Source organism: Acomys minous, assembly GCF_964271855.1.
Source record: "Acomys minous genome assembly, chromosome: 15".
Classification (NCBI taxonomy): Eukaryota; Metazoa; Chordata; class Mammalia; order Rodentia; family Muridae; genus Acomys; species Acomys minous.
The window spans coordinates 47,751,905-47,779,136 of record NC_140497.1 but is presented as its reverse complement, the minus strand read 5'-3'; the positions used below and the strand labels follow the sequence as shown (position 1 = coordinate 47,779,136).

Genomic DNA, 27,232 nt, shown 5'->3' with positions numbered 1-27,232 from the left:
CTAGGACTTAGCAGCCACGCAGATGGCCCTGAATCCCACCCACAACATGAGCATGAAGCTAAGCATGAAAGTCTATGCCTGTAGAGGCAGGAGAATCCGAAGTTCAAGGTCATCTTCAGCTATATAGCTAGTTCAAGGCCAGCTTGGGATTGACCTAACTATAAGAAACCTTATCGCAAGAAAATAAATAAATAAATAAATAAATAAATAAATAAATAAATAAAATAAAAAATAAAAACAATTAAAGCTAGAGAAATGGCTTCATGGGAAGAATACCTGCTGTGCAAGCCTGAGTTCAGATCTCCAGAACCCACGTAAAGTATCAGGCACAATGACAACTCTCCTGTAACCTCAGCACTGGAGAGGGGAACAGAGACAGGAGGGTCCGTGAAACTCACTGGCCAGAACATCCAGCTGACTAATGATCTTTGGGTTCAAGACTCTGTCTCAAAAATAAATGTGGAGAGAAGCCAAGGAAGAACACCCACATTCAAAGTACTCCTCTTGACGATACATACTGGTGCACATATGTGACACTTCCATACTAACACACACACACACACACACATGCCTGCATACACAGATACACACACACATGCCTGCATACACAGACACACAGACACACAGACACACACACACACACACACACATGCCTGCATACACAGACACACACACACACACACACACACACACATGCCTGCATACACAGACACACACACACACACATGCCTGCATACACAGACACACACACACACACACACACACACATGCCTGCATACACAGACACACACACACACACACACACACACACACACACACACGAGTGGGGCACAGAATAAATACAAACACATATTCCATAGACTAGAATCACATAGAAAAAAATCATCCAGTTACTTAACTCCCTTCCTTATTCTCTCCAATGCTCCCATTTGATTGACACCTTGCTTTAACCCACTGTGGAGAAAAATGAGCTGTCTGAAAAGATAGGACAGGTCCAGTCTCTAGCAAAAACACTTGCAGCATTAGTTGGCCTGGGTACAATCGAACTGCCGTCTCAAGGTGTGTGCTCTCTTGACGTGTTAACACCCCGTCAGATTGCAGACTCCGATGAAGGGTTGCAGGCTCCTGTGTTACTCCCTTCCTGTCCTGTTTATGTTGGACCGAAGCTCAAACTCCAATGTCTGGCTGGGCGGCATAACTTTAAAAGCTGAACATTTTTCCACCCTTTAACCTCTCCTAGTTAGGGTTCAAGATCTCATTATATCACCGTTCAATGGGAGAATTAAAATGGTTGCCCAGATTCTGTTTAGCATAAGACTTATCTGGTAGATTCAAAACCAAAAAATAAAAAATAAAAAGAATTTTTAAAAAACTATGAAAGGCAAGGAGAGTGAAAGGAAGCTAAACAATGCAGGGGGAAATATACGGTGTAAACAGCCAGAGACTAGTAATCATCAGGTGACAAGGAAAAGATGCCTACATGCACACGAACATACTTTAAACCCAGAACATGTCATTATCTCACTATTTTGAGTGCCTGCAGAATGCTGGGAAATTTTGGACCCAAAAATGAAAGAGGTAAGAGCATTAGCTTTGAGTAAGCTATAGCCTAGTGATTGCTGGGATGGGACACACACTTTTGATTTTAAAAATTTAATATTCGTCAGCCTCCATTCCTGCTTGAGTGATTTTTATTGTCTTCAAAGAATAGCCAAAGAGTGTTTTAGCAATAGTAAAACCAAAGGGACCCTCAGAATAACATTAGAGGGGAATTGGGGCAGAAACATTAGAGGCAGAAATGGGGCACATTTGGTTTTATAAAATCACACATACATATACACACTCACCCAACAGGCTTAGGAAAAAAATGCAGCAGAAATGATGGATGGCCCCAGGTAGACCAGCTGGCCATCTGGATGTATAACTGCTTTGTAAATACCCTGCGGTGACAACTTTACATTAACAGTGTTAGTGTTGGATCTCTTCTAAAACAACTCCTCCCTGAGGTGGGAAGTCTAATCAAGGAACTTCCTGAAGTATGAACTTTTAGCTAAGAAATAACATTTTGATATAGTCTTTCCCCTAATTTTTTTTTTCATGGAAATGCTGGCTCCAGTGCAGTGTCACATTCTTTGCACAGGGATCACACCACTCAGGTACGCCAGTGTGTAAGTGCATTTCCATGAGACTGAATCCTTGGTCTGTAGCTCAAAGTCTTATTAGTGTCTATTATACTTAAAAAAAATCCTACCTACGTTAGAAGTACTCTGCCACCGCTTTCCAAAAAAAAAAAAAAAACACCGCAATATATTCAACCTTTATCTGGTGCTTTACATGAAAGAACATAGGATACAAATATCTTCAACATTTTCATTTCTTCTTGTCTAAATGTTTATAAGAGTTGCTTTGGGAAGCTCCTTCCTTTCGCTGCTGCATCCGCAGCCGTGAGTATGCCCAGGTTACAGAAGAGGCTTGCCTCCAGTGTCCTCCGCTGCAGTTGGGGGAGGCGGGGAGAAGGTCTGGTTGTACCCCAATGAGACCAATGGAATCGCCAATGCCAACTCCTGTCAGCAAGTCTAGAAGCTGATCAAGGATGGGCTGATCATGCTGAAGCCTGTGACTGTCCATTCCCGGGCTCGATGCCGGAAAAACACCTTGGCTCGAGAGAAGGGCAGACAGATGGGCATAAGGAAGTGGAAAGGTATTGCCATTGCCCGCATGCCGGACAAGGTGACCTGGATAAGAAGGGCCAAGATCCTGTACTGACTGCTGAGGTGATACCTCGAATCTAAGAAAATTAACCGCCATATGTATCAAAGCCTGTACCTGAAGGTCCAAGGGAACATGCTCAAAAACAAGCGGATTTGCGTGGGCACATCCACAAGCTGAAGGCAAACAAGGCCCGCAAGAAGCTCCTGGCTGACCAAGCTGAGGCTCGCAGGTCTAAGACCAAGGAAGCACGCAAGTACAGGCAGGAGCGCCTCCAGGCCGAGAAGGAGGAGGTCATCAAGACCCTATCCAAGGAGGAGGAGACCAAAAAATGAAGCTTCCCTTGTGTCTGTATGTAGTAGCCTGGCTATGAGGATCAGGCATTAAAATAAAACCAGCCTTTGTCAAAAAAAAAAAAAAAAGAAAGAAAAGAAAAAAGAATTTATGAAGTTGAAAATATGATAAAGATATTTTTTTGAAAGGGAGGCAGCTGAGATAAAGCTACATAGCCATGTGGCCAAGAATTGGACAGGAGAGATAGCTTAAAGTTCAGAGCACTGCTGTCATTCATGGCCACTCATAACTCTAGATCCAGGGGATCTGGCCTCCTTGGGCATCAGGCACACTCCTGGTATATATCCACACAGGCAAGCAAAAGTTTATACACAGGGCTGGAGAGATGGCTCAGAGGCTAAGAACACTGACTGTTCTTCTAGAGGTCCTGAGTTCAATTCCCAGCAACTTCATCATGGTTCATAACTATCTATAATGAGATCTGATGCCCCCTTCTGGCCTGCAGTTGTACATGCAGGCAGAGCACTGTATACATAATAAATAAATAAATCTTTTTTTTAAGTTCATAGACATAAAAGTAAATAAATAAATATGTTGAATTATAGAGACTAAATTATGCACTGGAGAATGATGCGCAAGGATGAAGAATACAGATGGATGAATTTTTACTTCCCAGCAATGAAGAGATCATACTAGAAAGTGATGGAGGGGGCTGGAGAGATGGATCAGAGGTTAAGAGCACTGACTGCTCTTCCAGGGGTCCTGAGTTCAATTCCCAGCAACCACATGGTAGCTCACAAACATCTATAATGTGATCTGATGCCCTCTTCTGGCCTGCAGGTGTACATGCAAGCAGAACACTGGATACATAATAATAAATAAATAATAAATCTAAAAAAAAAGTTTCTTAAAAAAGAAAGTAATGGAGTCCCATATTAGATTCAGTGCACTGTTTTGATGCCTTTCTATCAGCCAGAGGGTAGAAGCAGAGTATGTATACAGTAGCAAGCCTAGAACTATTAGGGTGCCGCTGTGCTGAATTTGAATATCAGTAAAGAGTGTCTTTTAAAACATCACACATGCAGTGCCCGGATAAAGGGGGAAAGTCTCCCAGATAGAGGAGACTGAGAGTCCAAGATAATGCACGTTATACCAGGAGAAAGCATGCCTCAAGGCAGAGTGAGATTAGAAAGGAATACCACTGATGACCAAAGAGGGGACTAGCTAAGTTCACAATCCGCAGACAAGTGCCTCCCAAGTGATGTGGGAACTCAAGGCATGTCAGTTTGAGTGGGTAGCTCAAGTGGAAACGGAGGCCACAGGCATAGGGGCCGTGTCCAGCAGATCAAGATGCTAGAGGGAGCACAGGCGTGGATGGTGGCCAAAGGTGTGCCACAAGCCCAAGGGCTAAGTAGCAAAGTCATTGAGAAAAGTGAGGAAATGGCCAAGGTTGTCGATGACAGCAGGAAAGAGAGTGATTGTAGGGTGGGGCACAGGAACCTCACAGGGGAAGCAGACATTGAGCGATGATAGCAGTCCTACTAAGAGTGGCTGTGGGAAACACAGACCAGGGAGAAACCTCCTGCTGAGGGGGGGCGGACCATAAGGGGCTAGTAGCATCCCTGGGAAAAGCCAGGTTTCAGTGGAGACAAAGCAGGTTAGAAAAGGTCAAGACATCTAGAAAAAGGCTCCAGAAGATGCCACAGAACAGAGAACAGTAAGAAAGAAGAAAGCCACAGGGATGCGAGCTGCACCGGCAGGTGGGCCAGGCACCATCCGGGATTACTTTCCTCCAAACAGAGAGTGGCTAAGATTGTCCCTGGTGAGGCTTCAACAGGGTCTTAGCCAACATAATTTCCACTTCTCTTTGCGCCCCTATTTATTTCATTACATTTCAGCGCCATGATCCATCTTGTCATTCCTGACCTCTTCTAGCCAAGTGAGATCCTGGCTTGAGGTTTTTATCAAACAAGCTTATTTCCTACATTTGGCTATTTTAAGATAATTATTCTCAGCTAATGACTGCCTGAGTCGTACTTATTGAATTTCATTCCGTGTCTACCACTGTGACTCTGAGAATTTTTTTCTGTCTACTATAGACTGAACTATATTAGGTTGCCAGTTATTTATTTATTTTTTCATTCTGTGGACATGTAAGTTTTTCATTCAAGCCAATACATCATCCAACAGTGAGAACATTAGTAACAGCCGGGCTTGTTTTAGTTGGTCCCACTTACACGTGTAAAAGCAGACAATTCCTTTCCTCAGCGAACCCGAGAATGACTGTTTCCTTCCTTGACTGAGCTTAGAATTACACGAACCTGGTGGATAAACACTAGAGTCAATGACATTCCTTTTTTTTTTTTTAAACCTTTTCCATATGTGGCAAAGTATTATATATTCTTTCATTCAATTTTTAAGAATAATACACATATTAAACTTATTTGATGAAATATTTAGATCTCGTAAAATAGGGTGGCTGGATAGGTCCCATTTAAATGTAAGCACACACTGGCTTCATTACTCAAAAGGAAACTATAAATTCTTTGCAATCAGAACTTCAGGCCTTGCTGCCAAACTATGTCAGGCCCAGGCCTTCTGACCACTGTCAAGATGCATGTGGTTCTTGAAAGAGTTTTCAAGGATGCTAACTGTTGGACTGCTCTAAACAGCACTGAACAAGGCCTTTGTTATCCATGCAGCCTCACCTCCACAGTGTTCTTCTCTGTTGCTCAGCAGAGTTTATACATAGGTAAGATCCTGGTAACTATTCCTATGCCTCACCTACAATTTCAAAAGGGCTGTTTCTTACCATCACCATTAAAAGTGACAGCTGTGAAAGACTTCTGGAAAGGCCACAAATAGGTTCTTGCCCTCTTTTTTCTTTTCTTTTTTTTGGGGGGGGGGGTCTTGGTTAGAATAATTCATATGCCATCTGGTTTCAAGGATGTACCATTATGCACAATAATGTCTGTAGCAAAAATATATGTGTGTGCATAGCCATAAAAGATGGCTTCATTACAAAGCAATACAAAATATGTGATTGCTTTCCTCTGTGTAATTTCTAAAATGGAGCTTGTAGCTTAAATTTTGAAATGGTTTTAGCCTATGGGTAAGTTCTTGTTTCATATGACTATGTTTTTATGTCTGCCCCCTTCTTTCCTTAGTAGTTGTTGCTTTGTTTTGGTTAAGTAAGTAATCTCTAAGTGAAACATAAAATATTCACATTTTTATTTCACCTTTATTTTTATCCCATCACAAAATAGTTTTATACATAAAGAGAATTATTTGTGATAGGTCATTCTAGAATAATAGCAAGAGCTTTTACTTCCCTTTTGTTCTAATTATTCTATCTTTGACAACAGGATTTTGCTTGGTTATTGCCATCATCATCAAATTTTTCTGGATGGGTGTGGTAATGCATGTGTATAATCCCAGTACTCAGGAGGCTGAGGCAGGAGGATTGCCAAGGATTTAAGGCCAGCCTGTACTACATAGCAAGCTCCAGATCAGCCAAAGACTTTAAGATGCTGAAGAGCTGCCTACCTAAAGAGAAATAATTATGTCACCAAAAAAGTGGCAGAGATATGTTAGGTCACTCCATCTCACAGGGCATTAGCTGGAGAAGGGGTGGATTTGCATTTCATCAGTCTGTTTGCGCTAGGGATGCTCTCTGTGATGGCATATGTCTTACACTCTTGTGGCAGCTGATAATGTCAGGATTGGATTCCAGTAACAACTGGAAGTGAAATGGAATGAAGTGCTCATTCAACCTTTGTCTACTATGTTCTGAGTCGTTTTGGTGAGAGGAAACGTGAACAGTATCAGGATTCACGCCAGAGGGCGTTCTGCCTGGTCCTACGCTGAGAGCAAGTGGCGTGCTTTTGCTTGGCATTGGGCGGGTGTCTGATGATGTGAGACTGTGGTGCCTTGAAGAGGTCATTCTGCAAGGTAGAGATGAGGGATAAGGCTAAGAGGTCTCGTGGCTGGCCCGAGTTCAATGCCGTTCCCTAAAAGGCCATCAAAGGTTACTCTAACACTTTGCCTGTGACGGATGCAGTTTTGAGTCCATTTTTTTCTTCCATGTCTTTATCAGATTAAATTACTCCCCATGTTCTGGAATCAGAGTAAAATAACCCCACACATCTTTGCTAACCAAATTCCATTTGGCTATAAGCAATTTATCAAATAGAAACCCGGGGTCAACCAGACCTTTTTCCCTCCTGGCTTCAAATCTCTTCCGTGTGCTTTGTTCATATAGAATATACAAGCGACAACCCTCCTTATGCTGGGAAGTGAAGTATGTGTGTTTCTGAGTTCTTCTGACCTTGCATGTATTTCACAACACTGTTTAAAGTCTGACCACAGCATCCTAGGATGCTTACAAAAGGTAGAAAGCTATCGTGTGCAGTGGCCGGCCGAGAGTCCCCACCATAAGCTGGACACTCAGCTCCCAACAGAACCATCTGCTAGGTTTCTGACAGACCTGGTCATTGCCACCAGTCACTTTGTCCTAATATGTAGACATTTTCAGCACTCCCACTCCACCACCACCTCCCCCCCCCCCCGCCCAGAAATTCATTGTCACTACTCATATGACATCATTATTTCTCACAAGGACATGATGAAGCACAGAATGACATAAATTATAAAAACTTGACTTTGGAGACTTTATGCAAATATAGTAGATCCAGTGTTTAGGATTGAAATGTTTGGGCCTGGTACTCACTTATCAACCAGTCTTGTTTGTCTAGTCTTGGCATGACGTGTTGTTTCCACACTGAACTGTCTCCGTCTTTGTGTCCCTGGGACCACCAAACCACTCACCGTTCTCCAGCATCTTTTTAAATGTTATTTCTTTATGATATTTTCCTGTTGTAAAAGTGCTGTCCCTTGAGTGTAAGAAATGCTCCCAGGGTTGTCTATCACCCCCGTGGGACTTTCCCTTATCATTATCTTGAGATTCCAGCTGGCTTTTTCCTCTTCTGATTCCCAGATGCCTTTTATTCTCTCCTTTGCTAAAGAGCAAGACCTTAGCTTTCAAAGAAAAGGTGCCCAGCACATTAGCTCATCTGAAAAAAAAAAATAATTGATTTGTTTTTTGCTTTTGTTTTTGTTTGGTTCCCCCCCCCCCCACCTCTGAACTGAAAGCTTAGCTGGGTTAAAAAATTACGGCTTTTCTCTAAAAATATTGCGACGACTCCTTCCAATTCTACTTTCTAGTAGAAAACATTTTAGCACTATAGTAACGGGTCATAGCCATCCAGCTTCTGGTCTTTGCTTATATGAACTTTTTTCTTCTTGTTTTTCTGCAAGCACCTGACCTCTCCTTGCCTTCTGTCTGTAGCGGGGACTGAACCCACACCTTCTCATATGCTCTGGACTGCTGTCCATCCCCAACCTTTTTTCTACTTCTCACTTTCAAGCCATCTTGGCCAACTTGAACTTGAACTGATCCTGTAGCCCGGACAAGCCTCCAGCCATCTATTCCCCCTGCCTCAAATTCAGAGTCCTGTATCACTGGGTCTCTTCTCTTTAAATATTACTTGTTTTCTAATATCTCTATTTGAAACTTGTAATAAGGTCGTGTTAAAATTTGTAAATGGCCAGGTGGTGGTGTGGCATGCCTTTAGTCCCAGCACTCAGGAGACAGAGGCAGGTGAATCTCTGTAAGTTCGAGATGACCCTGGTCTACAGAGTGAGTTCCAGGACACCCAGGACCACACAAAGAAACCTTGTCTCAAAAAAGAAAAAAAGAAAGAAAGAAAGAAAGAAAGAAAGAACCCAAACAAACAAGCAAAAAGACCCTTTCGTATAGAGCTGAAGAAATAACTCAGTAATGAGCTTACCACGAAAGCTCAATGATCTGTGCTCCGTCCCAAGAACTCACATGAAACTCCAGAAGAGGCAGGTCCTAGAGCCAGCCAATTCTTAGTCATACCCCTCAATATCTCCCTCCTCCTCCTCTTCCTCCTCCTCCTCCTCCTCTTCCTCCTCCTCCTCCTCTTCCTCCTCCTTCTTCTTCTTCTTCTTTCTCTCTCTCTCTCTCTCTCTCTCTCTCTCTCTCTCTCTCTCTCTCCCTCTCTTCTCCCCCTCCTCTCTCTCCCTCTCTCTCCCCTCCCTCTCTTTCTTTTTCTCTCTGTTTTTTTTCACTATATATTTTTATTTATTTGTGTGGGTGTCTATGTGTGTGGGTGTCCCTGACCCATGGTCCACACATGATGCTCAGAAGACAACTTGTACAAGTCTGTTTTTTCTCCTTCCACCGTAGGGTCCTGGGGATTAAACTCAGATGGGCAGGCTTGGTGGCCGCAAACACCCTTCCTCTCCAAATCCCTCCCCAGCATGGTTATAATTTTTAGTGGACTTCCTGTAGTGTTCTTTGCCTCAGTCTTCTAATATGCCTGCTGAGTTCAAGTTTTCATGTTGTTAGTTCACAAATCTTTCTTCTCGTTCTGTTTTTTATGGCACGCTGTTGTGCTTCATGACTGCAGTAGAGGGTGCCCTTTTTTCTCATTACAGATAACAATCGCTGGGATTTTTATTTTCTTAAGGAGAAAGGCTATTTGCTGGTGGTCATTTCTTTTTCCTTTCTATGCTTTTCCCTGTACTATCTCCATCCCTTAAATTTCCTTTATGTCTGTGTTTATTTAAACTAAATTTCATGATCAAAGCTTTCCATACCCCCTTTCATGACCTTTGGCACCAAAATCCTGACTGCAAGTATATGCTTCATTGGAATTTATAAACTGGTACCCTGTACACTAGGAAAGGCTTGCGGAGGAGAGAAGCTACAGACAAAATTTGGAAGTTAATTCATAGAAAAGGACTGGCTTTCATCTCTTAGCATGAAAATTATATGCACATCCATTTAATTCTTCTTTTTTTTTTTCTGCTTTTCTTTGTGCGACAAAGTCTTGTGTCAGAGATTAGTCTAGAACTTCTTGTGTAGCTGAGATTAATCCTGAACTTCTGATCGCTATGAGTTCACCTCCCAGTGCTGTGATTTCAGGCATGCACTACCATGCCCAGTTTATGTGGGGCTGTGTTGATATCAAACCTAAGACACTGTAAGCGAGCATTCTACCAGCTGAGTTAAAGCCCAATGCTGCTGTGCCAAGCATTTTTGGGCCTGAAGCTCTTCTGCCTGTGCAGTTCCATGGTGTGAGCTTGCTATCTCCTCAAGTGGCAGAGGAGAGATGGCTGACTAGCTTCGAGGCATGGGGAGTAGAGCTGTTCTCCAAACTGTCAGATACCCCTCTTGGCTTCAGCCCCATCTCTTTCCTCTGCATTGGGACCTACTCAGCACTCGAAGTTCCCCTTGCTCCGATTAGTGTCAATGTTCACCTCACCTTCTGGATCTCTTCTTTTCTCTCCTTCGAAGGCAATGGTGGTCCATCCACTCACTCTTAATTCCGGGAAACATATGGGCTCTAGTTACTAGACTTTCATTCTTTTAGGAATTAAAGAAGGAACAAAAATAAACATATCCATTCAATCCACTGTTTAGGTATGTGTCAGTTGGTGACACATAAACTTGGAACTTGTTTTTAAATAAAATTCTTTCCAGCCAAAGGCATCCGTGTAGGACAAAGACAGACTCTTGCCTCCCTAGTAGGTGACCTTGGGTGAGCTGTTTGCTAACCCCAAAACATGGTGTCTTTGTCAGGAAGAGGGAATTGTGGCAGTGCCAACTTCACAGGATTGTGGTCTCGTGAAATAATGTACAGCCTAGGACATGCCACAGGGCCAGACAATGTTTTTGTTATTACAAGAACATTAACAATGAATCCTTTGTTGCTTGGGCATATATCAGGTTTCTTGGTAGACAACTTGGAATCCTTGCAAAAAAACCAGCAGTGAGTTCTTCCCATATTGTGTTCATTTTTCTCCTACTACCTTAAAATGAGGAAGGAGGGAGAGAGAGGGAGAATGAATAGAAAAAAATAATAATTTGCCAACTAGGAGAAATGTTTGCTTTTCATTCAAACCACCTTGGAGTTACTGGAAAATATATACAGAGGCATAGAGACTCTAGTAAATGAAATATCAGAGAGGAGGGATGTGGTGGTGTCTGGCTATAGAGGGTGAGTTAGAAAAGTTAACCAATAGTGTGTTCTCATGGACACATTTAGATATGAGGTCGTGCAGAAAACAGTTAACAAACTACTAGGAAGAGCGTTTGGTGAGGCATGTTGCACTCCAGTGGCTAAAGGCTGAATGCTTACACTTGTCACCCTTACTTTTTGAAAGGCTGGAGCCCTCCAAGCATTTCAACAACCAGCCTAGACAGCGTTAGGATGACTCTTCCTGTTCTGCTACATCTCATCCTGTAAAGAAGCAGTATGCAGGCTGACACTGACCTGCATCCTTCTCCTCTTCCCTTTGCCCTCATTTTCTTACTAAAGATTGGAGTACCCAGGGGCAAATGAACGGCTTGAACTGACTTATAATAAGGTTGAGGTGAGAGATTATCCAGCCCGGAAGTCAGCCTTGGCTACATAGCAAAACACTGTCAAACACAATCAATCATCAAATCAACAAACAAATAGGCAAAAAGATTGCTCTTAGTTCTAGGCCAGCTTGGCCTAAAGACAGAGAGACTGTGTGTGTGTGTGTGTGTGTGTGTGTGTGTGTGTGTGTGTGTGTGTGTGTGTATGGATGCCTGTTCACCACCTCTGTGCTTGGTTCCCTCAGAGGCCAGAAAACAGCATCGGATCTCCTGAAACAGGAGCAGTAGAAGGTTGTAAGCTGCCATGTGATTGGTGGGATTGAACCCAGGTCCTCTGGAAGAGCAGCCAGTGTCTTAACCACTGGGCCACCTCACCAGCCTCAAGAGCATATTCTTAACTTGTGATTTCACACACACTCACACAAAGTCCTATTAACCATTACCAACCTATTTTTTTTCTGAAAATTTGGGAAGTATTAAAAATTACCACCAATATGATAAGCAGCATATGGTCTTTCTTTTTAATTATAAAATATTAGCCTGACTTAGATATTAACAATCAATGAAAAGTAAAATGTTTTTTTGTTTTTCAAGACAGGGTCTCTCTGTGTTAGCCTTGGCTGTCCTGGACTCGCTTTGTAGACCAGGCTGGCCTCGAACTCACAGCGATCCACCTGCCTCTGCCTCCTGAGTGCTAGGATTATAGGTGTGTGCCACCACACCCAGCACTTTGTAGATGTTTTGCAAACTTGTATCTTGGAGCCTGGGGGGATAGATCAGTGGTTATGAGCACTGTCTGCTCTTCCAGAGAACCCAAATTCTATTTCTGGTACTTCCATGGCAGCTTACACCATCTGTAACTTCAGTTCCAGGGGGTCTGACTCCCTCTTCTACCCTTTTCAGGCACCAGGCACACAAGGGATGCACAGGCATAGAAGCAGGCAAAACTCCCATACGAGGGAAATAACAAAATAATGGCAGAGAGTTCATCACAGGCTTGGCAGCATTCACTGGGTCTTTGCCATCATCTCTGTGCTGCCTGGACTGTTCTTGCTTTCAGGGGATTGTGTCGGGGTGGGCTGGAGGAATAGTGAGTACAGTTTGATAGTCTAGGTAGTTTTCTGCTCCCTCATTTCCAGTTTGAATGGATTTCAGTTTGGAGCTTGGCCGGAGCTCAGGCTCCTGTTTTCTCCTGCTGTTCCATGCCTCTGCTGCAGACCAGCTTCTGGAGATTTTTTTTTTTTTGAACGTCAACTTCCAAGAGAGGAAAATGCTATTTAAAAGATTAGCTTGCCAGAAAACCAATAGCATCAGGAAACAAACGCTAACGCCATCCCTTTAAGCACCAAATTGAAAAGAAGAGTGGAAGAAAGGAGACGAGAGAGGAACGCACATTCTAGTAAAACAGGGATAGAAACGCTCTGGTGTCTGTCTCCAGGATGATAAACAAGACATTTCTTGGAAGCCAAGATGATTTTCTTGAAGATCAAAGAGAGAGCTGAAGAGCTCTTAGAGTACAGCATGTAGGCTACCCCTAAACTACATCTTTCTTCTACATAATTAGCACAGACACGAGTGAGTTCAAAAGACAGGGTCAACACAACTATGTCTTTTTCTCTTTTCACAGACTGCCCACTGCCCAGCTAGCACCCTCCTCCTCCCTCTGCCCCCTCTCTCGCTCAGGGCCCAGGCCCTCACTCTATCAGCTCCATTTGGTGTGTGCCTCCTGGTATTTCCACCCAGGCTGATGCAGGGAAGAAAGGATGGTAAATTACGGTCTAAACCCTACAAATGTCTAGTGCCTTGCCCAGCATGGCATGGTGCCTGCATCCAAGCTCTGTGCATGGCCCTGACTATTGTATAGCCTCTTTGGGTGACTTGTGGTGTTCAGTATGGTTTGACGGCTTTGTAAATGGTCATTGAGTGGTGTCATTTGGGAAATAATGATGAGCAAAGCCTGTGGTTGTTTGGTTGTTTGGTTCAGGTATGGTTGCTTCCCCACCCCCACCCCTCCCCCCAACCCCCAGTATGGTTTCAATCTGTTCTTGACTGGATGCAAAGATAACCCTGCAGGTGCAGAGGTCTGACTCCGTCTAGAGAGCACAATCACTTTCCTGCGGGAAAACAGAGAGAGACAGACAGACAGACAGACAGACAGACAGACAGACAGACAGACAGAGACAGAGACAGAGGCAGTGACAGACGGAGACAAACAAAGACAAAGACAGAGAAACAGAGAAAAAGAGACAGAGAGACAGAAACAGAGAGAGAGATAGACAGAGTTACAGAAGCAAGAGAGAGACAGACAGACAGACAGACAGACAGAGACAGACACAGAGGCAGAAAGAGATGGAGAAACAGAAACACAGCCTTCTCATGCATAGTCAGCAGTCATGTTGGGGAGGGCTTCCTCCAGGACATTTTTCAGAGAGCAGAGGGCTAGCAGTAGTAACTCTCAACCTTGGCCTTGGCTCCTCACCGCTGCTGCAAGTGTGTCGTCTAGAAAAGTGGGGAACAACCACGTCCATTTCAACTCTCCCTTTTCTCTTCTGGTCCTCTGCCACCTCCCCTGTTTGTAGTCCACCATTATAAGCACTCTGTGAAGAGCTGAACCTACTGCAACTCCTACGGCGTTTCTCGGGAGGCCATAGTGGAGTTAGACCAGGGCATCCTTCCCTGATGTAGAATAACTCCTGCCTTGGGAAGTCTACTCTGAGTTCACCTTTAATTTGACTCAAATTTGCTTTGATTCTTTTTTTTCCCCCCACTCATTTTGTGAGCCCATGATTACCATGTCTCAGTTTGGTGATGCATGTATATGTAAACAAGTAACACACACACACACACACACACACACACACACACACACACACACACACAGGAGTCTGTATGAATTATCAGCCTAGGCTTGCTCTAGTAGGCCAGATGTCAGGGTGTTTTGGGGGGGAGGGAGGGTCTCTTGGGCTTTCTTTCATAGTTATAAAGTGACTGCAGCTGCTCAGGCATCACGTTTTCCCAGCACTCTTCAAAGCCACCAGAGTGAGGGCAGAGACAACTCAGCTCAGCTCGTTAGGCTACCCAGCCCCTCACCTGTCATTGACCATAACTATGTCTTAAGTTTTAGTTTGGCAAAGGTTAGGGAAGTGGGTCTCTGGAAAAACAGAATGAAATCACCGTGACTAGAAGCGGCCAGTCCTAACTCATTCCTGGACTTGCAAAGGATCTTTGTCTTATTTTATCTGTTAAAAATCAGGATTAAACTTGGGTGGAGCCAGATGGCCGTGAGAGAGAGAGAGAGAGAGCTGACAAACAGGGGAACGGCATCTGCCACAACACGTTTAAAAAGCAGTCAGAGACTGGCCCTCAAATGTGCACTCCCAATTACATGTGACCTCAGTGTCAAAAATGTGCTGACAAGTGTGATGAAGAGACAAGGGAGAGCAAAACAGAGGACTGGGAGAAAGAGCAGTGGGGGGAGGGGTGCTTACTAACATGACCCATCGGCCAGTCAAAGACAGGAAACGGAGACTCTCAATCCACTCATGTGCAATATGTCGAAGAGAGTCTGTTCATGTTTGTTCTGGAGGCTCACACTTGATCAGGCAGCCTCCTGCATGTGTGATGGCTGGCTTTAACTGTCAACTAACCTGACCTGAAATCACGGGGGGAGGTGGGGTGGGGGTGGGGGAGCAGGGAGCCACCCTGAAGGACTCTGCCTGCATCAGACTGGCCTATGGGCATGTCTGTGAGGGGTTTGTCTTAATTAAGTTAATTGATGAGGCAAGACCCAGCCCACGGTGGGTGGCACCGTCCTGTTGGTGGGGTGAGGGAGGGGGTCAAGGGGTCCTGTGTGAGAATGGAGAAATCCTGCTGAGCAAGTGAACACATACACATCCGTTTCTCTCCGTTCTTGCCTCTGGGAGAAACGTGACGGGCTTTTTGAAGTTCCTATGTGACCTCCCCACAACAATGGACTATAACCCGGAAGAATAAGCTAAACTGGGTCCTTTCTTCCCTGAGTTGCTATTTCCAGGGCATTTTTATCACCGTAAACAGAAGCAAATCCAAAAGAGTACCACTTGTAACACAAATGGGACATGCAAAACAGCTGAGTGCTTTTGTTGTATAACACCCCGTGCATGAGAATTGGCATGTCAGGTTTTTGTTCAGTCTCTTTTAAATATCCAGACTCCACGTGACCCACAAAATGAACATGGCTCAAACATGGACCAGGCACCTCACAAGACCTCAAAAGGATACCATGGTGGCCAGTGACCAAAATGCTCAGCTTCTCTTCCTGTGACACATATTTGGAACCAGCTTTCTTTTTTTTTTTTTTTAAGTAAAATTATGTATGAGTTACAATATTTTTTGAGTGCCAGATGGAGAAGACATCTGGAGAGTGAGAAAGTAAGGAAAACACACCCCCAACATGAGGCACATTGGAAAGAAAAGCGGCCACATTTACAATGAAGAGTGGAAAGCATTTCTACTATACAGCATCTCGGTCTCTTAGTGAAAGGTACAAAAAGCAGGTACCAATGGCTTTACACAAGATATTTTCTAGAAGGCACATTGAGACAAAAGAAGAAGAAAGAAAAAGCCACTTCCACTTCTACCGTTGCCTTCTTGTGTTCCTTAGTGAGATTTGAGTTGTTGCCACCACCTTGTGACCACTTTGTCAGTCCTTGAATGATGTATGCTTAGCTCTACAGAGTCTGTGTGGTGGGATTCTTTGTTCTAGAGTATGTGGTGATCCTGTGTTAATCGGATTAAGATGGTGTCCAAGAAAGTAGGAATTTCTTAGCCGGCTGGGTGCTTGCGTGCTGGAACAGCATGCTGAGTTGACCCCAAGCACTGCATAATCTAGTCAGGTGTTGTGTACCATAAGGCCGAACTCTCAGGAGATTGGAAGCCGGAGGATCAGAAATTAATGCCAGCCTGGGCTGCATGAGTGAGCCTTTGCTTCAGAAGAGAAAAAGAAAGGCAGAAGGGGAAGGGAAAGGAAAAGGAAAAAGGGAAGAAAGGAAAAGATAGGCAAACGAGGGCCAGCCAGATAGCACAGCACAGTAGGTAAAGGCACTGGCCACTAATCCGAGCAACTGATGTTTGATCCCTGGCGGCACATGGAAGAAGACGAGAACCAACTCCTACAAATTGTCCTCTGGCATACAGATAGAAAGAAAGAAAAAAAGAAAAAGAGAAAGAAAGAAAGAAAGAAAGAAAGAAAGAAAGAAAGAAAGAAAGAAAGAAAGAAAAATGAATTTGGGAATTATTCAACCCCTAGCCCCAGCCCTGCCAAGAAGCGTATAGCTCATTGGTCATTTAGAATCTCACTTCAAAGACGGAGGATTGGATGAGTCTCTGCCGCCTGTGGCTTCAAGCTGTTGAAAACACTCGAAGCTCAGTGAGCAGAGAGCAGGCAGCTGCTTTCCTCAGCTGCTCCCCAACGTACTTCCTGAGCTGTGGAGTCAGAGTGAAGGGTATGGTCCTTGAATTCCAAGCACGGGGGAGAATCTGACCACACTCTCATTCTAAAACCACAATACATTTGTGATTCCCCCACCTCCGAATTTCAAGGCCCGTGCACTTTGATTTTTGCATTGATTTGGGGTCAGAAACTGTTTTATGATAGAAGAACTTAAAAATTGTTATTAGTTGGGGTTCGGAATGAATTAAGTTTCTAGTCGCTTTCAGTAACCAAGATCTCATTCAAACACAGAAACAAATTCTCTCTCTCTCTCTCTCTCTCTCTCTCTCTCTCTCTCTCTCTCTCTCTCTCTCTCTCTCTCAAGCTGGGCATGGTTGCTTGTACCTGTGATACTAGCATTGAGGAAGGCAAGGCAAATGACTACAAATCCAAGGCAAGCCTGAGCTAAATAGTGAGTTCAAGGCCAGGCTGAGGAACAGTCTAGAATGCTTTCTCAAAAAAGTCTGAGCACACAAAAAAAATCACTTGATCTTGGATTGAGGGTTAAGAAATTGAAAAATGTGTGATGCCTGGGGTGCCCCCACAGATGGGAGAGTCCATACCGTAATGGAGCGCAGCAAGGCGACAAGTGTTACCAACAGCCACTCCGTTTTGTGGGTTTAATGTTTTCTTTCTACTTTTCCTTGCCTACCGCCTTCACCCAGCTCTGAACTGGGTCAACTCATTTCCAAGCATTCCCACGGCATTCAAAGTGATCAGTCCGCTTCTCCAAGCCAATCTTTTTTAAGCCTACATACACCTTCCTTCACTGATAGCTGACTAATTGCTTTATTAGTAAATGTTTTATTTCTATTTTCCTCCTATTCTTTTGTTTGTTTGAGAATTTCATATGCACGTTGCATTCTCATCACCTCCACCCACCGCTCTCCTTCTCCTACCCCCCATCACTTACCCTCTCAGCCAGTTCTACTTAGTGGTTCCTACAGTACACTGGTGTGGAACCATCTGGTGGAGCCTTCCTTACTCTCACTCCCTAAGTAGCCCTCTTCTTAGATGACCCTAAGCTATCTTGGGAGAGGGGAGAGGTGTGCTGCAGTTGTCTCATTTTTTAAATATATTTTTTCGAGATTTATTTATTATATATACCAGTGCTTGCCTGCAAGACAGTAAAGGGCATTAGATCACATTATAGATGGCTGTGAGCCACCATGTGGGTGCTGGGAATTGAACTCAGGACCTCTGGATGAGCAGTCAGTGCTCTTAACCTCTGAGCCATCTCTCCAGCCCCAAGTTGTCTCATTTTTATACTATTGTTCTTTATGGTACAGATAAGATTTGTAACCCTCCCCCAAAAGGTATAGTTGGTCTATGTGTCAAAGGCTTGATTCCTCAGTTGGGGAAGCTATTAAATGGATGGCTCCATCCTTTGGTAAATTCATAGCTGATGGCCTATTAGGCACTGGGACCTAGATAAAGGAAGAAGATCAGTGGGTGCATGCCTTTGAATGAGATGTCTGTGTCCAGGTCTTTTCTTTCTCTTCATTTATTGCCTGCCATGAAATGAGCAGGGTTTTTTTTTTCCTCTTCCATGTCCTTCCACCCTGATGTTTCTGCCTCACCACAGTTTCCAAAGCAACAGAGCCTACCAACCATGGGAAAGGGTTCGTGATGTCATGAACCAAATAAAGTTTTCCTCTGTCAACTCTTTCTCAAGTATTTTGCAACAGAAGTGCACAGATGACTGGAGTACTGCCATGTGGCACTTTTTAAGTGAAGCCATGTATAAGTATGTGTATCGCACTAAACAGCTGAGGTATAAGGTTGTCTTAGAAACAAAGTATAGAGGACTTGCATCAGGTCTGTGCCGGGAAATGGCTTGGTGGTGGTACAATACAGAAGCTGCAGGCCCAGTTACCACATGTATTTTAAGCATCTCACCAAAACTAAGTCATTGCCCAAAGTTAGAACGCCTGTCTAGTATGTGGAATTTCGTTTCCACTCTATTGGCGCTGTGCTTAAAAGTCTTCCCTCCTCCTCCTCCTCTTTGTTCAAGCTCAAAACATTTGTTTATATCACCTCTTCCGTGTTTCAGAGGGGACTGTTTCAGTCTAAAGCCACTCTTGATTAGGGGACTACATGGAGGGTGCCTGTGTAAACAGGCACGAAGATCGCTCCGTGCTTCCTCTCACAGTTTATGCCAATGCCGTGGGAACCTGGAAAAAAAAAAGATGTTACTTGCTATTTAGAACCTCTTCTATAAAAAGAATTAGCATTTATAAATTTCATAATGGCTTCAAACACCAGGAAACATAAGAGATGGAGAGTTCAGGACAGATTCCTTTCTCCTGTGTGGTCACTTTTAGACTGCAATTCTACAATTTCCTTGAGTCGGTGCGCTTTTGAAGAAAGCAGACCTGTTTAATCCCTTCTCTCTGATCTGACATTTCAATTCTTTAAAGAGCTCTTGAGTGTCTGAACTGTGGATCAAGCATCCCATACTAAAAATGTAACCACAGATGCCTGTGCTTCAGTTAACCAGGACTCTCGTCTCCAAACAGTAAGCCATGCTCTTACCTTTTCTTTTCTGGCTGAACTGACAGGCATCATTCCTTCCTCCATCTGTCAAGTGCTTTCAGGATAATTGAAAATTAGACTGCCAGGAAGGACCGTAAAAACTAGAGTCAGAGCTGGTGGTTTCGGGTGGGGTTTTTTTTTTTTTTTTTGGAAGATGGAAAATGTTAATTTAAAACAGTTAAGGGTGTGTTTAATAAAAAGACAAAGAAGGAGAAGAAAGGAGGGGTAGGAAGTGGAGGTCGGGGAGGAGGTGGGCTCCCTTAGTTGTACTTTGATTTTGATAAAACTTCTCTTCTGACCGTTGTATGAAGCGGATAAAAATCTTCCCATGCTGGCATATCAAGAACTGAAGTGCAGAATATTATAGCAACTTCAAAATGAATTCAAGGAAATAGGTTGAATATCATTAAAGATGTAATTATTTGATGGCATCCATTTTTCCACTGTACTGTTCTCTTTAGTTAACCTCGATCTTAGAGAACTGCAGAAATCTTACTTGTTCAAAATAGTATCTTGAAGGAAATGACCCGAGAACAATGCTAAGTGTACTATGTGGGTTTGACTAACTCCATGCCTGGCTGTATGTTTTTCACACTGACTTCACGACCTATCCATGTCTCTCTTGTTCCCATGCAACCAAACCCAACATCAGGTGGCAGGTAGCTTAGATCTGTTTGTCGCTTCTGTCCTATATCCAAGAAAACAAAATTAGAAGTTGTTAAGAAATTAGTAATGGTTTAGTGAGTTAATATCATTCTTTTATTTTTCTTTTTGGGGTAGAGTCTCTCTGTAGGCCAGACTGACCTAGAACTCACTATATAGTCCAGGCAGGCCTGAAACTCATTTCTCTGCCTCCTAAACCCATGAGCCATAAATCTGACTTGGAAAGTTATTTTTTTACCTGTCTTCCTGTCTTCCTTTCTGTAATCTGAGCTCTTTTTTTTTTTTTTTTTTGCATCTGGCCGTGTGAGAAGCCCAAGTTCTGTTAAAAAAAAAATTCCAGCCTTATATTTAGTGTGGTGTGTTGGTGTATGTGTGGTGTCGGGGGGCAGTGTTATATAATATATAAATGCTTAGAGATCAGCTAGATGGATCAGCGGGTAAACCACTTGCCACCAAGAGCGGTGACTTAAGTTCTGTCCCCAGAACCTACATGGCAGAAAGAGATAACCAGCTTCTGCTAGTTGTCCTAGGACATCTACACATACATCATGGTACACACACACACACACACACACACACACACACACACACACACATACACATACGCAAACATACACATACAAATAAATGAATAAATTTACAATACTTAAAGAATTCTTGGGAGGAAAACTGTTTATCCAAAAAACAAAAAAAAAAGCTCATCTCAGACAAATCTTAGAGACAGAAGAGAAACATGGCAGAGCAGAAGAGTGGCAGGAACTGTACTGAGGTGGTAGCTGGTACTGGACAGAGTACAAAAGTCTCATGTCCTAAAAAAAAGGGCTCATGGGGTCATAGCTGCCTATCAAAATGCCGTGGGATTTTGGGAAAACTTGGGTTTCCAAAGCAGACCACACAGGGAAGAATCACTGCTTGTATTCTCACTGCCCAGCAGTGCTATTCATGGTGTTACGGTCAGTGCTTCCTAAGGAGGCAAGTAGATAGTGGTAGCCATGACTGTTCAGAACTCCTGAGTTTCCATGCAGACGTAATGGTTTCTCTGTTCCAGCCCAACACAGTTGACCATCCTTCCATCCTGTTCAGGTTCCACAACCAGCATCCCTAAAACAAGTCCGTCTTCTTTATTCAGCCTGGTTCCCTTCTCCCAGATCCTGTTAACAACCTTCAAAGGAGGTGACTTTAACCGTTCTTTCTCTCACTCAATACATAGGCCAAATTTTGTCTTGAAAAAGGAATAAATGTATTTGACACCAATTTCCTAAAACAGAAAACCATGTGTTTTAAAGTCAGATCTGGTTGAAGTTTTATACTAGCACTAAGAACTTCTCTTAATACCTGATTCACCTGGCTGGCCACCCAAATGCATGATGGTTTAGTGATTTAAATAAGAATGACCCAAATAGTGGCAGGCATGGCGGTGCACACCTTTAATCCCAGCACTTGGGAGGCAGAGGCAGGGGGATCACTGTGAGTTCAAGGCCAGCCTGGTTTACAAAGCAAGTCTCGGGTAGCCAAGGCTACACAGAGAAACCCTGTCTCCATAAACCAAAAAATTAAAAAAGTCTAAAATAGGCTCATATATTTGAATGCTTGGTGACTAGGGAGTGGTCCTGTTTGAAAGGATTAGAAGGATTAGGAGATGTGACCTTTTCAGAGTAGTTATGGCCTTTCAAGAAAGTATCACTAGCAGCTACCACCAAGCCAGTTGTCTGTCTGTCTGTCTCTGTCTGTCTCTCTCCTCTCTCTCCTCTCTCTCTCTCTCTCTCTCTCTCTCTCTCTCTCTCTCTCTCTCTCTTTCTCTCTCTCTCTCTCCCTCCCCTCACCATGCTCCTGCCATGCCCCCGCCATGATGATAACTGTAAGCCAGCCTCCACATAAGTGCTTTCTTGCATAAGACTTGCTTTGGTCTCTTCACAGCCATAGAACGGTGACAACTCAAGAGTTCAATTTTTAAAGTCACTCTAAGGCTCCAGATATCAACTAAACAGAACACTGTTCCCTAGACATTGTTTAATAAGGGTTTTTAGTACATTTCAGTATTTCAAGATATCCAGTATCTTGCATAGGCCAACCGAAGTGACTAGTGGTTTTTGTTTTTTTGGTTTTTTTTTTTTTTGCATTTAACTACAATCATATATAAATTCATCATATTAATTCTGTATATTGTTCTTATTTTCAGTTAAAGTGTTTGTTTAGCACTAAATTGAATGACAGCTTTAACAATTTGAGAGGTCTTTGAACAATATAGAATTCTTTGGTAATCTTATTTGGTCCTCTCTGTTTTCTATGGTTCAAGTTTATTGGAATTTTATCCCTTCTACCTATTACTCTCTCCTATGGTCTCTATTTTCTCAAACAGTTCTGCCTGTCTCTCTGTTTTGATAGCGGGCTCAGCTTTCCAGGAGGAGTAACTTTAATTCCTTCATAAAAAGTGCTCTGTGAGTGTTGTCACCTTACACAGCTGTAGGGTCTCCCACTGCAGGCTTGCCTCTGTCTTATTCCTTGCCCTGTCCTAGCTCTTGTCCTGGTGCCTAGCACACAGTAGTCTGTTTAACAAATGCCAAAAATCATTGTCAGCAGATGTTGTGGCATTTATCCATTTGGATGCTTGGTTCTACCACTAGATTTAGATCAAAGCTGATAAATCAGAGAGGTATTATAGCCATAAAGTAGCATCATTTTTAGCTGTTGACAGTAACAACAGGGACAGGGATAGAAATGTCTTTTAGTTCAATTGTATCTGAGACTTCTTTTTAAAATTGAGACATGCATGTATTGTCACAAAAGACTTAAAAGATGACCTTTTCTCAAGATCTTATTCAGCTCATGACAAGAAACCTATGGTTTATTCAATATCCAATAACTCAACATATACTAGTTAGATTTTTCATCACTGTGACCAAGTAAATACCTTTGAAAAAAACAAGTAAATAGAGGAGAGACTTATCGTACTGATCTAAATCGGTTTCTGAGGTTTTGGTGCATAATCACTTGGCTCTATGTTTCTGGTCCATGTGAGGCAGTACAGCATGGAGGACGGATACAGTGGAGGACAGCTGCTTTTGTCGTGACACCCAGTGAGCAGAGGAAGACAGGAAGTATCCAGGGAAAGATGCAGCTTTAAAAGACAGTGATATACTTCTTCCAACCAGGCCTCACCTCTATTAATCTATCCAGCATGAGCGCACCAGTAGGTTAACCCAAGGAATATGTCTATACCCTCAATATCCAGATACCTGCCAGGGACTGGACCCCCTAGCTAGGGATCATGGCTTCAACACGTGAGCCTACTCGGATGGGGAGCCTGTTTTACGTATGATCTCTAATAGAGAAATACCATGGTTCTAGGTCTGTGGGTCACTGTGTGTTAAACTTGAGACTTCAAAGATATTTGCCCCATTCTCTGCTCTCTCCCAGGAGGTTTTATGAGGTTGCTGGCTGGGTCTTCTAACTTGATGTCTTTGTTTATTTTCTGATTGTTTTGTTTGCTTAGGTCTGGCATGGAGCCTAAAAATGAGAGCTTGCTTGCAGTTTGACTTTCACTGCCGTTAGGTTTTGCAATCTTTTCAAAACATCCCTCAGGAGGCCTCCATGTATCTATCTGTGGACATCTCCCAGATATTTTTTTCAAAGCAAGCATAGCATAAATGAGGGGACTTTAGAAGTTTCCAAATTGTCCCAGATGGGAATTTGCTTCTCTTGCCTGAGAAATCTTTGCTCTAGTCAGAGCAGCAAGCAAATTTGAGAGCTCCTATCTTTGCATCTGCTTAAAGGGAAGGGGGACAGAGGACCAATGTCAGAGGTCAAAGCCTGTCCCTTATAGAAGCTCTTAACGTCAAGGACAGCACTCACGCAGTTACCTCAGCCGTAAGGTGTTTCCCTAAATCAGTAAACCATTCCTTTCCAAATAATCGGGAGAAAGACCAACCTCCAGGGTGAGTATAGTGACAAACTCAATGGATGACTAACAGTTCTGCCTATCAGGGGAGAGGGCTGCAGAGCAAATGGTTCTGGAAGCTTACTTTTCTCGGTTCTGAGCACTGCTGGGTTAGGAGCTGGGGTGAGTGAGGCTAAAGGAACTCTGTGAGGGCAAGTGCTTCTCTTGTACCCATCTACAAGACAACTGGTCAACCTCTGAACACTTAAAGTCACAGACCCATTATTTCCTGAGTATAGAACAGAAAAAGGCAGACCCAAGATTGGGTATGAGAGTAATACAGATGTATAATCTCATGGTCTTTTGACACTGGATCAAAGAATTACGTTTTAAAGTTGAAGGGACCCTCAGAGGTCTCTTGGTATTGTCTCTCCATTACTGAGTGAGACAATAACACATGTCTTACACGTCCTGACAGTGTCATCTAGGGGTAATGAAGGGACAAAATGTCTGCTTTGGGGCCAAGCACCAGTTGGAACCCTGACTCTATCCCTTTCATTTGGCTGTGACCTTGAACGCCGTTTACTCTCCATAAGCTTCAAATGAGAATGATTATAGATCATGTAGAGATGCTGATATGATTACATTAGAGAAAATTCAGGTAAGGCATTTAGACTAACACCTGGTACTCAATCAGTACCTAAAAACTTGTATCAATTATGGGTCTCCACCACCATGATACTGTCATTAATATTATCATCACCACCACTGTCGCTATCAAAGCCAGGACCCAAGTCTCCTGGTTCACATATCCTATAGTATTCATCTTTGAATCACCTTCCATATTATTATCATTGCACTGGAAACTCCATAGTTAAATATGATCCGTGCATCACTAGTCAGGACTATGATGTCATAGCATATAATGTTTCTCTAAAAAAACAAAGATGTGGCACTTTAAAAGGGAATATTTCACAAACTTGATGTTAATTTTGCTTTCATATTGGTTGGGCTTCCATTACATCCTAGTGGTTATCTTACAAAACATATTTTCTTATGTATCAAGATGTTTTATTAAAGAGAGTCTTTTTCTGCTTATATTTTCATTCTTTTTTCACTTCAATATAGTTTTGGTGACTTTTTATGGGCCTGATTAAATAATCAGATTATCCCAGTCAAAATAGTCCCTTTATCAGAGAAAGGACTTAAAATTAGCTGTGGCAGTGGCTATAAGATAAAATATCAGCCAGGCCTGGTGGTGCACTCCTTTAATCCCAGCTCTTGGGAGGCAGAGGAAAGCAGATCTCTCTGAGTTCAAGGCCAGCCTAGTGTACAAAGCAAGTCTGGAACAGCCAAGTCTACACAGAGAAACCCTGTCTTGGAAAAAAAATAGCATATCCTTGTGACATAAAGACATGAGGCCTGAAGGACGAGGACAATGACTTGTCATTTCAGTGCTACCACAGTGCTTAGTACATAACCCATTCAACAATTGTTTGAATGTACAGCAAGTCTTCCACATTCTACTCAACGAATGAGTATTGTAGCAACTCTCTCCCCAAAATAGAAAAAAAAAAGTTATCAACTCCTGGGTATTGTTGTTGCTGTTGTTGTTTTGTTTTGTGTTGTGTTGTTGCTGTTGTTTTCAGGATAGGATTTCTCTGTATGGCACTGGCTGTCCTCTCTTTGTAGACCAGGCTGGCCTCAAACTCACAGAGATTCCTCTGCCTCTGCCTCTGCCTCTGCCTCTGCCTCTGCCTCTGCCTCTGCCTCTGCCTCTGCCTCTTGAGTGCTGGGATTAAAGGTATGTGCCACCACTTCCTAGATAATATATGCTGGTTATTAAATGTTTTGAAATGGGGTTTCATATAGCTCAGCTTGGCCTCAAACTCCCTATATAACCTAGGATTACCTTGAACTTCTGACCCTCCCACATCTATTGCTTGAGTTTTAGGATTGCAGCTATGACCACCATACCTGGTTGGTTTGCTTGAAGCTGGAGATTTAGCCTGGTATTTTACATATGCAAGACAGATATTTTATTAATTGAACTATATCCCTAACTCCCAGAATTATTACTTTTTATTTGTTTGTTTTTTGAGACAGAGTTTCTCTGTGTATCCCTGGCTATCCTGGACTTTGTAGACCAAGCTGGCCTTGAACTCACAGATATCCACTTTCCTCTGCTTTCGATAGTGCTGAGATTACAGGCATAAGCCTGACTAGAATTATTACTTGTAGTTACAGAGACACTGGCTTCCAAAGTTAGAACCATTGGAAACAAATTGACAGCTATATAAAAAAGCCACAATGTGTAACTCCTAACAGTCTAAACAGGAATATTGTGAGGCTCCTTCTCGACTATGGAAATTAGCAAAAAGGAGGGAGGCAGCCTTTGAGTGACTGAGAATCTATACATGAAAATCCTACTGGAATACAATCTAAGGAAAGGAACTTTAAATTTCTCTGGGTGCGAAATCTCTATAAGATAAATCTTCAGAGAAAATATGTTATACCTGAAGTCATGGAATTCAGCTGATAAATAGAACTAAGATCTAAAATGAAACGTGTTTCAGATCACGGTAGACTCACATGGTGCCTTACAGGGAGAGAAAGGCGCATAATGAATGCTTAGTAACAAACAACTGTGTAACGGTGGCTTACCTTTTCTATCTATGTCTTTTGAGGATTCTCTCACTTAACTGAATACAAGAACTGGTGTGACACTGTCCCTAGCTGGCCAAGTGGACAGCTGGTTTTCTCTAACCGATGTGTGTATGAGCAGAGTGCTTGTGTAGGACATTACCCTGAGATGTAAGGAAAGACAAGAAGGCCAAGTGAACATATAGCCCTATCAACATGTAAATATATATTTATATGAATAATCTCAGCTCTTATTCATGATTTCCAGTGAAAATATAACTTTATCTCCAGAGTCAAAACTGTAAACACTGAGGCTGGTAGTGTAGCCTGATTGGAATGAAGCCCTGGGCCCCATCTCCAGTCCTGAAGCCAAAGTCAGACATACTTTGGAAGCTTGGCAGTATATTTGAGACTGAAACTGCCCAAAGGAATTCAGATGATATGACCACCATATGCAGAGAAGACAGGAAAACTTGGTCGTATGTGGAGAGACCCAGTGTATCCTGGCTCAGCGTACCAAGAAGCAAGAAAAGCTTAGGCCAGACTGGGAGTGAGGCTCTGGCCCTCAAGAATACCTCCTGGTCCTGAG

At 43.0% G+C, this 27,232-nt stretch overlaps 1 protein-coding gene and 1 pseudogene across 6 annotated transcripts in view; both read left to right on the top strand.

Moving 5' to 3' along the window:
- PALLD (palladin, cytoskeletal associated protein) overlaps positions 1-27,232 on the top strand; it is a 400,257-nt gene that overhangs the window by 224,663 nt on the left and 148,362 nt on the right. The gene's annotated exons all lie outside the window — the stretch shown is intronic.
- LOC311584856 (large ribosomal subunit protein eL19-like) lies at positions 674-3,144 on the top strand (annotated as a pseudogene). The gene has a single exon. The product of its transcript is annotated as a large ribosomal subunit protein eL19-like (transcript).